The following is a 14104-nucleotide window of genomic DNA, read 5'->3' as shown; positions in this document are numbered from 1 at the left end:
GACTTTTCATCAGGGACAGCTTCATGGATCTAGAAGACCCTGCATTCAGGAAGCCTCATGCTCAGTTTGTTGCTGTGTTGAAAATCATAATAATTATGGAACATAATAATTATTGAGCATGGTTTTGTTGAGCATGGAAAACTTCAAATTGTGAAGCCAGTCCTGTTCCCTATGTATGGATTCATTCTACAACAGTTTTTAAGATGTTATTATTACATGTCAAGCATCATTTATGGGAATACAAATAAGATGATTTCCTTAAGATAGTCAAACAAGTGTTTACAATTACAAAATAATGCTATGGAGGCAAATTTTTAAAATTACAAAAACATTAAGGGAAAAGCTAAACATGATGCCTTAGAGAAGAGAGCTTCGAAGGCTTCTCAGAAGAGATAACATCTAAATTGGATTCTTAAGAATGAATAGGAATTCTTCAGTGAGAAAGGTCATTACTAATGCAGCGATTAGAATTACTTAGTAAGGGTACAAAAAAAAAAAAAAATGACAGGATAATAGGACTGCTCACAGCTACTTTTCCAGATCACAGGATATCCAACTTGTTCGTTTCACCACTCCTCAAGGGCAAGTCCAAGACTGCTTCCCTACAATAACCCCATTTGAAAACAAGCATACTGCCCACTTATTTGTAGTTTTAAAACTCCCAGACCAGTGATATAGGAGGGTAAGAATGAGCTATGAAAACACAGAGGATCTTCTAGAGTTACCCAAGAACACCAGAACAGAAGCCACAGGCATATGGTGCAGGAAATAGGAGAGGCTTGTTGGTACACCTTTCTATGTATCCAGAGAATTTTAGCCAAGATATTTATATGTATCCTCTCTCTTTCTGGATAACATCACCTAGATCAACCCATTGGCCCTTTGGCACCTGACACCCCTAGGTAACTTTCTCCCTCTTCTCCTTTTAACCTCAGGGTAAACCTTTCCTCTACAATCTTTTCTAGTGTTCCTCAAAGAGAGGCTCTCCTTTTCTCAAAACCTATTCACTTTTTTTCTTGCATCTTCTTCTTAAAGTGTATTAAACCCTGTCTAGCACAGTAAAAAGGAAGAAAGGAAGAAAAACTCAAGAGTTAAATGTCCCTAGGAAAGAGGCTACAGCGGGTCCTTAGAGCATGAGGAGGGAAGGGAATTGTGGCTCAAGACTCTTGGGGCAGTGCCCACAGGTTCTTGGTGAATACATTCAACATCAATGAATTTTTATGGCTAAAATGGAATCCTTGATTCCCTCCACCTTCTCAGAACTCGTCCATTTTCCAAAAGAGAAACCTAAAGAGATCTGGTCATCTCTCACAGATCCAGAGCTTTGGCTTCACTTTTCTGTCAAAAGATTTATTTCAGGAGGAATAGCGATGCCTAGAATATGTTCAGAAGTATGCATAGAAATTTGTGATTCTGAAGAATTATAATAACCTGGATCAGCAGCAACATTTTCCATTTCAATGCCAAATAAATATTTTATTTGAGCAAGAGAAAGAGCCCTAGTTTGGCTGCCAGAGAGCTGAAAGAATGTCTGTACCCAGATAGCATACATAGTATTGTTGCATATCATATTTTTTATCTAATTTAAAAATCTTCAACTTTTAACTGAATCTAGTATCGATGTTATGCTGGTCTCATAAAACAATTTGGAAGTGTTTTCTTTTTTTCTATTCTCTGGAAAAGTTTACAAAAGATGGTTTTAGTTCTTTCTAAATTTGCATTATTCAAAGATAAATTATTGTAAAAATGTCAATTCTTCTTCCTCCCCCAATTAATCTATAAATTCAGTGTAATCCTCATAAAAATCCCAGCAAGTTTTTTTTTATGGAAATTGATAAGCTGTTTCTAAAACGTGTACAGAAATAAAAAGGGCCAAGAATCTCCAAGGCAAATTTAAAGAACAAAGCAAGAGGACTTATACTGCCAAATATCAGGGCTTAATAAAAGTATACCGATTAAGACATTGTGGTATTGGCTTGGTGCCTATGGCTCAAGCAGCTAAAGCACCAGCCACATACACCTGAGCTGGCAGGTTCGAATCCAACCTGGGCCCGCCAAACAATGACGGCTGCAACCAAAAAATAGCCAGGCGTTGTGGTGGGAGCCTGTAGTCCCAGCTACTTGGGAGGTGGAGGCAAGAGAATCGCTTAAGCCCAGGAGTTGGAGGTTGCTGTGAGCTGTGATGCGATGGCACTCTACCCAGGGTGACAGCTTGAGACTCTGTCTCAAAAAAAAAAAAAAAGACATTGTGGTATTGATGTAAGAATAGAAAAAAAATGGTATAGACACAGAAGCCCAGAACCAGAACCACACAGACATGTACTCAGGATAGGACCCTTCCCCTTGCCTATACCCCGTGTCCATGCTTTCTATTCACAAGGGGAATCGGAAGATCAGGGGGAAAGTTGCTAATCAGTCTCCTAGATGCACTGGCATAGGTGGAAAAGTCAAGTATTACAGGACTACCGAAAAACCAAGCATGTCCAGCTTCAAACTTAAAAAGGAAACTAGTGGAAGATTTTTTTGTAAAATGTCACCTCCATGCACTACTCCTCCTATAGGTGCTTTGTCAAGTACCCAGGGGTGGTCTAGGACTCCTGTCAGTCAGCAAAGGCAGCCATCAGGAAGCAAAGCTAGACACGGAGACAAGAAGGGGGATAGAGTCCTCAAGGATCACTATGTTTGTTACCATATCTACGTAAGAAGACCTTCAAAGAGTAAAAGCCACTTCCTCATACTTTTCTTTGAAATATATGCAAGTTCCTCTATTAATCCAACCTTAGAGGAAGATTATTCAAAACAAGATTTGGAGAAATGTGGTTCCCAGTTTAACCAAATTAACACAGGGTAATTTAACACAAATAGGTACCTGATTTATAACAGATGTAATATTCCAGTGCAATGCAGAAAGAAATCTCTTCAATAAATGTTTCTGAATCAATTGGATATCTGTGTGGGAAATAATAAGTCTTTGATACCTAGCCCATACCATAGACATAATCAATCTGGGTGGATTATGGATCTAAATGTGAAAAGCAAAATAATTAAACTTTTAGAAAGACACACAGACCAATATCTTTGTAATCCAGAGGTAGGCAGAAATTTCTTAAAGAGGGCACAAAGGCAGTAATGATAACGGGTAAAAACTGTGATAATTTGAACTGTATTAAATTAATAAACCATTATAAAAATTAAAAGGCAAGTCACAAAAAGGAAGGACATATATGCAATGAGCATAGAACTCATGGCCAAAATATTTAAAGAAATTGTGCAAATAAAGAATCAAACAAACAAATAAGGTAGATTATAACTCATTCAACAAAACAAAGGGCAAAGGATATGTGCGTACAGGTATGTTGCAAAGTAGCACGTCCAAACGGTCAATATGTTAGTTATCTATTACTGTGTAAAAAATTATCCCAACATAGTAACTTAAAACAGCACATACTTATTATAGCACATTCGTTTGTCTCACAGAACTACTTTATTTTCATGTGTCAGGAGTCCAGGTACTCCCCTGGGTCCTCTGACTGTGTCTCTCACAAGCCTGCAGTCATCTTGAGTCTTAACTAAAGATGGGTCTGCTTTTAAGTTCACTCCAAAGGTTGGCAGGGTTCACTTCCTCACCAGATACTGGACTGAAGACCTCAATTCCTCAGATTCTTGCTGCAGAGGCAGCTCCGTAAAGCAGCCCATAATATGGCAGCTGGCTTCATCAAAGCAAGCAAGCAAAATGGCAGGAATGCCAGCAAGACAGAAATCACAGTCTGCACCACCGGAAGTAGCGTCCCATCACTATCACCATAGTCTATTGATTTGAAGTCACTGGGTCCAGCATACACACGAGGCAGGGAAGCATGTGACACAAAGATGTGACTATTGAGACACTGTCAGACCCTCTCCCTAGGCGTATAACCTATGACATTATAACCACACTGGAAAATGGTCTGACAGCATTTGTTAAATACTGAATATACATGTAACTTCTGACACATGTATCAGATGTGTTTGGTGCCCTCCAAAAAACCAGATGGGTATGTATTCCTCTAAAGAATTGTTTAATAGAGACAACACTGTTAAATATAAACAAGCCAACCTAAATTGTCAACCACTAATAAAATGCATAAGCAAACTGTTGTACATTTGTATGATAAAAATCAGTACAATCATGAAAATGAGTAAATTATTGCTACATCTACCAATATGAATGAATCTCTCAAATCTAAGTGAAATAAGTTAAACACTAACCAGAGCACACTGCACAATTCCAATAAAGTTCAAGGGCAAGCCAAACTAATCTATGATGTTAACAGTGAGTAAGGGAGGCTGGTGTTAGAGTAATGACTGAGAGGGGTGGGGGGGGAGGTTATGTGATTTTGCTCAGTATCCTTCACTGTCTTCTCATGTCATTCAAAACTCATTTAACCGTAAGATCCTACATGATGTGTCCCTCAACCTCCCTTTATGTCACTCTATCCTCACCTATGATTCCACTGAACCCTTCAACCACCTTTCTCTTCAAGGCATTTTCTCCTAGTGCTGTTATGCCTGGAACTTTCTTCCCCCAGATTATGGAATGTCTTGCATCTTTGCCTTGTTCAAACATAGGCTCATTAGAGAGAATTTCTATTGTCACTCTACATAAAGTTTTCACCTGCTGTATCTTTCACCAAGTCAGTTATCAATGTGTGACATAGAGCTGTCATATATTTATTTAATATCTGTCCTTCTCCTCCACTAGGGTATAAACTCCATAATCAGGGACTTTGGTTTCTTTTGCTTCTTTATTGCTATTCCCGGGAAATATAGAACAGCATCTTATATGTAACAGCTCTTTAAGTATTTATTAAATGAATGAAGAGACTAGAAATCTAGAGGAGATGAAGAAGGATTACAGAAACTGAGCTAGGCTAATACAGATAGGGACTAAAGAAAATCACATGTCACAGAGAGACTGTCCATGTTCAACATTTTAAGATCAAGAGGATGAAGAAGGTAATAGCCACTTGATGCAGATATTACTATCCCACAAATCCATTCTAAGAAAGATGGCTACAGGGATCAATATCACGTTCTGGGTGGCAGAAGATCTTCCTGTATGACATTACTCTGAGCCTGGCATCGGGGTAGTCGTAGACTATAGAAGAAGATACCACTCCAGTTTCCTGAGGGCTTTTCATGTCAAAAGGATTCATTCCTTCTGACGGATATGTAATGGAAGAGTTCATGGGCAACTCAAAAGAAAAAGTAATTTATGTAAACCGAGAGCAATGAAATCAGCTACACAATCATATTTTCAAGGAGCTTGTAGTATATCAAACAAATTTTTTGACTGATTTTGAAGCTATTAAGGTAAAATGCCATTTATTCACAACTACTGTTAAGATTATTGCTTTGGTGGTTAAATTTACCAAAAGTAGCAGCTTTTAATCATTTGCCACTATATGGCCACAGATAGAAATTATATGGCAAATGTTTCCAAGGAGTGCTTAGTTCGTATTTCTTTTTATTCCATATTCCTATTTGTCTTAGGTTATTCAACTCACAGGTTTATCAAATTCATGGGAGCGACTCAAATACCCACCCTGGCAGTCTTCCTTTATATTTTCCATTATTTGTACTCTGTAAATTTTTATCTTCTTAATTATCTCTCTGGACTAATGACCATTTAAAATATTAAACTAAATTGTGTTTTGTCCTGAGTTTTCAACTCCTCAAAGAAGTCAGTGTAATTGAAGTCAATATTTAGCACGGGTACATCCTGTAATAACAATATTTCTTCAATTTGGTTATTAGCACTTTATGATAGCATATGTTCTCTGATGGCACTGTTAATGATAGCAGGTCAGGCGTTTCATTATCTGAGAAAACTTAAGAGATGGTGTAAATAGTCAAGTAGTGAATGGAACAAATCAACATTAGCTAGGAGTAAAGAGCCCCATCTAACCAGAAGGAAATAGGACTTCAAATCTGACCTTCAGACTTCTTTTCAGGAAACCATAATATGTACTTAGTTGTAGCACAGAAAATGATGCATTTATCTATCACCTGGCAGTTATATATAATTCAATATGTAATTCAAGAAATATAATTCAAAAAATGCCTAATTGTCATGCAATATAATTGTATATTTACAAATTAAGAGAGATAATGTGAAATAAAAGATTCTTTTCTTACTGGCATATTAATTTCAAATAAGGCCAACTTCATGAATCAATTATATAAAATTAGGATAAATAATCTCTTTAGGAAAAAGTAAGAGTGAATGAGCTTCTATTTAAGCAGCATGAAAAAATAATACTCATTCCATTTTTTTTTTTTTTTGCTGTTGTTCATTTACAAAAGGTAGACTATGTTTTTTAGAGTCACAGGTGCTTGACTGACTCAGTGTGACTCAAGACCACAAAGAAACCATTTCTCCTTCACTTCCTTCTGAGGCCGGAGGGCTGGCAGGAGGGCTGCGTGGGGCCTATTCACACACAGGTCTACAAGTTGCTCGTTGAGGGGAATCTGTGACGGTCTGAGATCGGCCAGGTGACCATCAGCAGGTCATTGATGTTGCTGTTGAGCACAGTCTCCAAGTCGCCAGGAGCTATTTTGGGTACTTGGTTAACCAGGCTCATCAAGAAGCACCACCGTACTGTCAGCTGACACCTTTCCAGACAGTGCGACCCCTGCATCCTGCAACACCGCTCTTCAGGCAGCCCGACCGGAGCTGATATCCCTCCTATGTGCTGCAAGTGACTGGAGAGTCCAGTTACTCGGTTGGGGCTAAAACAGGTCAACTCCAATGCCTTCAGTGTCGTAGTATGCGTATTTCACAGTCAGAATTGTGAACATCATTCCCATGGTCCTCCCAGGGACACCCATTGAAATGCTGGCGTAGGCTTTGATGCTCGCGTGGCGGTTCTGAGGACTTGTGTCCACAGCGACGTGGACGGGGCTGGAGGCCTCCTGGCTGGGGTACCCACGGATCAGCACAGACTGTTCTGCGAGTACCCGAACACTCACAGTATCATGGCCGGTAGCGCACCAGCCCTGGACGAGCTCATTTGGAGAGGCTTTTTTGCGCAATTCATACATGTCCTTAGCTAATTCCATGTCAATAGCCACTTCCATCTTCTGGCTTATTGTGCCGCACTGGAAAACAGCTGGTGACCTTCCCTTGGTGCTTGTTAGCAGTTCCCAGCAGGGTTCCCGTAACACCAGCAGCGCCCTGATTTCCTCTCGCACTGCTGTCGGCCAAGGAAGCCAAACGACTGGGTGCGGTTTGACCCCGGCGCCGCCAGAGAAGGGCCCTGGGGGGGCGGCAGGCGGTGACCGCGCCCAGGTCTAGCTGGGTCTGCGCTGAGGCCGCGGTCTGCCCCAAGCTGCCCCGTGGTTGCAGCCCTGCCTCGGCCGGGCCTGAAGACGAGGCTAGAACCGCCTCGGGAGCTGGAGCCGGCGCTGGCCCTGGGGCCAGGTCGGGGCTGGGCCGCCTCCTCACTCACTTCACTGCCGGGTGGGCCTTCTTATGGTCTAGTCCATATTCTTGAACCTGTAAGACTACAAATGGCAAATAATAAGCACATACAACTCAATTTGATCTTTCACTACTGAGTCAATTTTGGTTTTAGGCCAGCAATTGTCCAAGACAAAAAAAAAAAAAAAAAGAAATCTCTTTTTAATAAAACTAAAACAGTTTCTTTTCTGTCATATATCTTGTCTCAAAAGAAATAAATTTATTTCTGGCAAGTTTAAAGAATAAATAACTTTATTTCTGGATGTTATTCCAACTTCCTGTCTATACTTTTACGCTTACTCATTATTAAATTTATTGATAATCTAATATATGCTTCATCTTAGAATTCTTTTCTTTATCCCTGCCATGTTCCGATGTCCCTTATCTTACGCAGAAACTGCCCAAATGCCTTATTTTAGGCTCCCAAATCACTTGCTTTTCCCTGGAGCACTCCTTGTTTCTAAATTGCTGTTTCCTTCCCTTCACCTCCATCTCTCCATCTATGACCTGTGTTGTCCTCAGGGATTCCAGCTCGGGAAATATAGGCAAACAATCCACTGATGCTAATGTGCTAAGGCATGAAGGAAGAAACTATTAAACCGCAATCAGTCTGCGCATTTTCCACTTAAAAGCCAACCAGAGTTTAAAGCACAAACTGTAATCTGGTGAGCTTGACAATGGAATGATAGTTAAGACAGGCAGGAGTTAGGAATTTGAATGGACATGTCCTCCAGCACAATGAAATTCTACCATGTGAGTTGTGTGCTGCCAAATCTGTCATTGGTCAAAGGCAGTTTCTGAACTGCCAGGAAACCACATGCACTCTTCATAGGTCACAGTGTGTTTCTACAACCAGAAAAAAGCCCCAAGATGAAGTCTCAGACATCAAGCTACAGGAATTTGAGAGAGAAACTAATAATATCTGCTACCAAAGAGTGGTGATTATTATGAAAAGCCCCATCATTGTCCTCTCCCTACCCAAATATTCACAAGTAAAATTAATCATAATTAATCTAATGATTCCTCAATATAATTCCAATGAGCCATTATCATCTTCATCCAAAACTATGTACTGAATCATCTGTGAAAATCCTTGAATAGAAGAACATAAAAAAATGGAAAACCAGTATAGATCTTCCAGGTACATACTACTCAGATAAGGGGAAAAATAATTACATAAGAATAAATAAGTAAATAGCACTATGAGTTAATATATAATACATGACCTGGATACTATTAATTTATAGAAATTTCAGCCAGAATAAACTATAGAAATTCTGCAGCCCAGCTTCATTACTGAGCCACAGAGAAGTGACGCAAGTTGCCCAAAGTTACATAGCAAAAATGGCACAAAAACTCCTGATGTTGGCAATAAGTGCTAGAAGTAATTAAAGAAAGTAACTTGGTCAATATAAAGCCAAGACAAAAAGGAACTCATTATTTCTCTTTCAGTATATACACTATGTTATGTTATAATATCCAAAATCAATGGCAGTGAGTGGGTCTGAATGCAAACTGTCAAAACAACCTTTACAGAGTCAAAATGAGCTCAATGAGCTCCCAGATTTCATAATTATGAGTGTCAGGAAACCATAAACCTGTTCTGAATAAGCCATGACCCATTTTACCATTCAGAACATCTAGTCATCATGTAAGAAACCTCTAAAATTATCTGCCTCCTGTTATTTATTCTTCATTTATTAATTGAGTTGGGGAAATTCTCTCCTATCAATCTGTATTTATGAAGAAAAGCTGAAAAGCATTAAATGGCCATTTTTTTCCACTTTCAAATGAGCAATCCCGATTACAAGAGATCTTATACTCCTATTAAAAGTGAAAACTATAGAAGGAAACAGCAAGTTCTTGAAAAGAACAGTGAAGCCAGGTAGTATGCCACCAAAATATTAAGAAAGTCAATTTATTCAGGCTTATAGTGGAAACTAGAAGAAAAAAAAGTAAAACAATAAAGTAATATCTCAGGTAAGTAAAAGAAAATTGTATTTGTTGTCACAATATTATTAATGTGTTGCAGTGCAAATCTCCCTATATATATATAGATATACACCACCTCAGAGTCGCCATATTACTTTCCTAAATACCTTCAGGAAAGACCAAAAATAATTATTCACCTGTTAATAAGAATGATATTTATCTCCTCAGTAGGACCAACAGGGGCCAAAAAGATCTTCCTTTATTAACAGACTTTACGTGGCAAAGTCCATACATTACCAGCACGGGTAGCAGTCACCTGCAGATGTAGTGAGTTTAATAGAGGATGAAGTCACAAAACACATAGAAAAGTAAATCTGAGGGGATTGAAACTATCCAGCATGCATTCCTAAGAGGGAAATCTTTCCAGGTAAATGTGGTGAAATTTAAAAATAATAATATAAGTCCAGTAAATAAATCACTTGGTGCTGTCAATTCTCAAATGTGCTTGACATTTGTTCCACATGGTGTCCTCCCATATACAAAAAAAACAGAGGTGATGATGTGGGGGGGGGGGGGGTGAGGGAAGAAATCTAATCAGTAATAAGATAATCAACTATCTTATTGAAAAGAATTTGTATTCCCTTAAGTTAGTGACGTGCTAAGTTTACAGCTGATAGTCAATACATATTTGTTGTAGAAAATAAAAACAAAATGAAGAAAATTTGCTTTCCAGACACAGAATGGAAACTAATGAGGTAATCAAGAGAAGAGGATAATGAATTTAGAAATAAGGAAGAACTGATCCATTAATATGTAATCCTCTGTAATGGGGTCATGGTTGTTCAGAAGAGAAATTTACTTGAGGAAAAGTTAGCAAAAAGAGTATTTACCCAAATTTAGAATTATATCAATATTAGGATGAAAAAAATTAAGCTTTACTTTTGTAGGGCACAAAAGTAGTAGTAATTCCTGCCCTTTTGTTGGAGCAGGAATTACTAATTCACTTTCTTTTTTTTTTTTTTTTTTTTGGCCGGGGCTGGGTTTGAACCCGCCACCTCCAGCATATGGGACCGGCACCCTACTCCTTGAGCCACAGGTGCCGCCCACTAATTCACTTTCGTTTAGGAATTTCTTTTTATTAATGATACAAAGAAAATTACATACTGGGAGATTCAACCCATCTCACAAAACATGGGCTACATGTCAATTAAATAGCATAGGTAATTATCTAAGGAACACAACTGGAAATATAAACAAGTATGTAAGCAACTTTGATCTAGTTAATTTTTTTTCAAAGTAGAATTTAAAAAATTAAAAATGGAGAAGGCAATAATGATTCTTGTCTTTTACAGTTTAGTCAACTTACTTTGTTGTTTTTTTGAGACAGCCTCACTATGTTCTACCCTCGGTAGAATGCGGTGGCATCACAGCCCACAGCAACCTCAAACTCTTGGGCTTACACGATTCTTCTGCCTCAGCCTCCCAAGTAGCTGGAACTACAGGAGCCCACCACAATGCTGGGCTATTTTTTGTTGCAGTTGTCATTGTTGTTTAGCTGACCTGGGTTGGGTTTGAACCCAACACCCTCAGTGTATGTGGCTGGCATCGTAACCACTGTGCTACAAGCACAGAGCTAATTGTCAACTTACTTTAAAGTTTAAACACAATTCATTATTTATGAAGGACCTTCATTATTTTTGAAATATTATAGCTATGAATTTTTGTCTGCCCAACATATTTTGCATCTTTCTATAGCTGGGAAAAAATATGAACCCCCCTTTTTTTTTCAGTAACTGTTTCAGTTCATATAAATAATACTAACACCCTCTCCCCCCAGCCAAGGTGAAAGCACAGGACATGGTATTGCCTGTTGACATCCCCTTTTCCTGTGGCCAAAAAGAGATTCATTGTCTAAACTAGGTCTATAAGAAGCAGGAATTTTTCAGAATTTGCCTGATACAAAAGTTACTCAATCAACACCGCTTAAATAAATGTTAAATAAATGAATGAACAAGCTAATGAGAATATGTTAGTCCTGTTTCCTTTTGTTTTAAGAGAATATAATCCTTGCACTAACCTTTATTAACTTACTACAGGAAACTCATCATCAATAAATTATTTATCTTGATTAAAAAAATCAAGCTAAAAGGAAAACAATGGCAAATGTAGATAAGAGACAAAGAAAGAATTTTCATGGAATCCTCCAGGAATGTCTGGTTTTATGAACTAATAAATTTCCATTTTCCTGACATTGATGGGACTTTCTACCATTTGTTCAAGGAAGATAATTTTAAATAAAATAATTATTACTAGAGCTTTAACAGATCTCCAGAGTACCTAGTAGAAAGAGGAGTGCTTAAACAAGCAATCATTATAAATTTAAATAAAATGTATATCATTATAGATATAAATAAAATTCAGAATTATTGAAATAAGCACAAAATTTTGCTCACGGTGCACTTCTATTCATAGTTGCTTCCACATTAAGACTAATAATATTACTTTTGGAAAAAAATAAGCAATATTAAGTTCATATATGCTGCATATTTTGCATAATATAGAAGACTCTTAAAAGCTAGACGTTTGCTATTTCATTTTCATGATTTAAGACTTTCATATAGTATTAGAAACATTAACAATGTATTTGAAACTCACCGTTGCATTTCCTTTTTTCTTATTGCTTTAGAAGTCTGTTTTAAATTTACCATCAATTGATGAATGTCATCCTATGAATATGAAGTTTTGGAATCATAAGCTCAGATTCCTACAAGGCCATAAAAGAGACATTTACTCTATGCTGAGCTAAAAAGTATCCTGAGTGGTAATTGGGGTGAAATTAATTCCCCTTTCAGTCTTTGGGTATCAATTGTAAACTCTGCCTCAACATATACACAATGTATGAGAAGTAAACACCTCAACTGTAATTCAGCATTTACCTAATAAGTAAATACAAAGTACTCACCATAATAAAAGTACGGGACTAGGTGCTAAAGATAAAACCACAAAGATATAGAAAAGATCCTGAAATTATGACCCTGATATTCTAATGGGAGACAGAGATAATAAAATAAATAAATGACTTACTTTCAAATCAACATAACAAATAGATACAGAATTTTAAAGTTATTATTTTGAGAACATACACTATCGCCACTCTGAGGAGATAATGCTTTACTTGAGACCTGAATGAAAGTCACCAGGAATAGGAAAACCTGGAAGACAAACATTCTAAGCAGAGGGAGTTGGGGGTGCAAATGCTCCAAGCAGGCATTATTTCTGAAGTGTGTGAAAAGCAGATGGGGATACCTAATGTGGCTGGAATGAAAGAAGGAAGAGACAGGTGGGAAGCCATGAGGTCAGAGAGCTCAGTGGGCACTGTTAAGTTTGGAAAGCCATTGAGGAGTTCTAGGCAGAGGATGACATGATCTGATTTCCTGTTCAGAAAAGTCACCCTGGCTCTGACTAATCTGGGGGTCTAATCTGTAAGGCTCAGGGTTAGAATTGGGGTTTCGAATAGGAGGCTATTGTTTTAGTCAAGGGGAGACATGACAGTAGCTTGGTCTACAAGTTTGAAATGGAGAGAACAGGAATAATTCAGAATCTAGTTGGAAGCAGAGACTGCAGCATTTCTATGATGCAGGTAAAAAAAAAAAGAGAGAGAGAGAAGGAATTGATGAATCTCATAAATGCAATTGGCCATGAACTTTAAAGAATATGCCAGGATGGTTTTATTGACTCTAGCTAACATGATGTACTTACCAAAGCTCCAAGTTAAACTAATCTGTTGAGTTTACTTTTAATTTCAGGACATTTAATGTCATAGAGTAAAAATAATTAAGCCAATCAAAATGATTAAGTACGTAATTTATGACATGATCTTCTTTCCTTTGCAAGAAAAATAATAGCCTTTAAAAGAGATGTTTTGTTAGGGAGATAATGATGAGAATTTAAAAGTTTTAGGTCTTTAAGTTGGCAACCTTATACAACTTTGTACAGAAACTCCTTTATGACCTTCTCTATCACTTAATAGAATCTTTAACTATTCTTATATAGGCTTTAGACCTTATTAAATACCACAGTTATTTTTGTACCTTGTATCTCCTCCAACATTGAACACATTTTCTTTCTTACAATAATGGTTCAAAAAAACATTACTCGGTGTAAAAATTAATCCTCTTAGACAAATGTCTCCATAATCTTCACGTCTTCATAGCTTACTTCATAGTTTACACCAAAAGCCCACCTAACAAAAATAACCTTTATGTTTTAATCCCTTGGAGACACACTGAAATCCCTTAGTAGATCTGGAATACTTGATTCTTCCCCCAAAATTCAATAAACCCTTCCATACATCCTTAATGTTTTACTAGACAAAAATCATGACCAGTATGGAATTTCACATACTATATTTCAAATTCAAAACTTCAATGGTTTTTCTCTCAAGTAAACTAAAACCCACTTTCCTTCTGCACCTCACCACTCACCAGATCTCATCATCTCCCTGACCTAAGTGCTTAAAGCATCTCCATTCCTACAGACAACAAGACAACCGGAATCTTTATGCTCAAGTGTCAAAGAACATCTTTCATTTTGGTGTGTTTAAGAAACAGGGTGTTCCCCAGAGCCTGGCTGGTGAGTACTCTCCTCCCTCCTTCTTGCAGTGAACTTCTA

The 14104-nt window shown here is 37.8% G+C and overlaps 1 pseudogene; it reads right to left on the bottom strand.

Moving 5' to 3' along the window:
- Nucleotides 1–6384: 6384 nt before the first annotated feature.
- The window catches only part of LOC128585442 (eukaryotic translation initiation factor 3 subunit F-like), a 31908-nt pseudogene continuing 24188 nt past the window's right edge, over nucleotides 6385–14104 (bottom strand).

Source organism: Nycticebus coucang, chromosome 5 (genome assembly GCF_027406575.1).
Source record: "Nycticebus coucang isolate mNycCou1 chromosome 5, mNycCou1.pri, whole genome shotgun sequence".
Lineage (NCBI taxonomy): Eukaryota > Metazoa > Chordata > Mammalia > Primates > Lorisidae > Nycticebus > Nycticebus coucang.
Note: the sequence above shows the minus strand (reverse complement) of the source record. Positions and strands in the feature narration are given on the sequence as shown.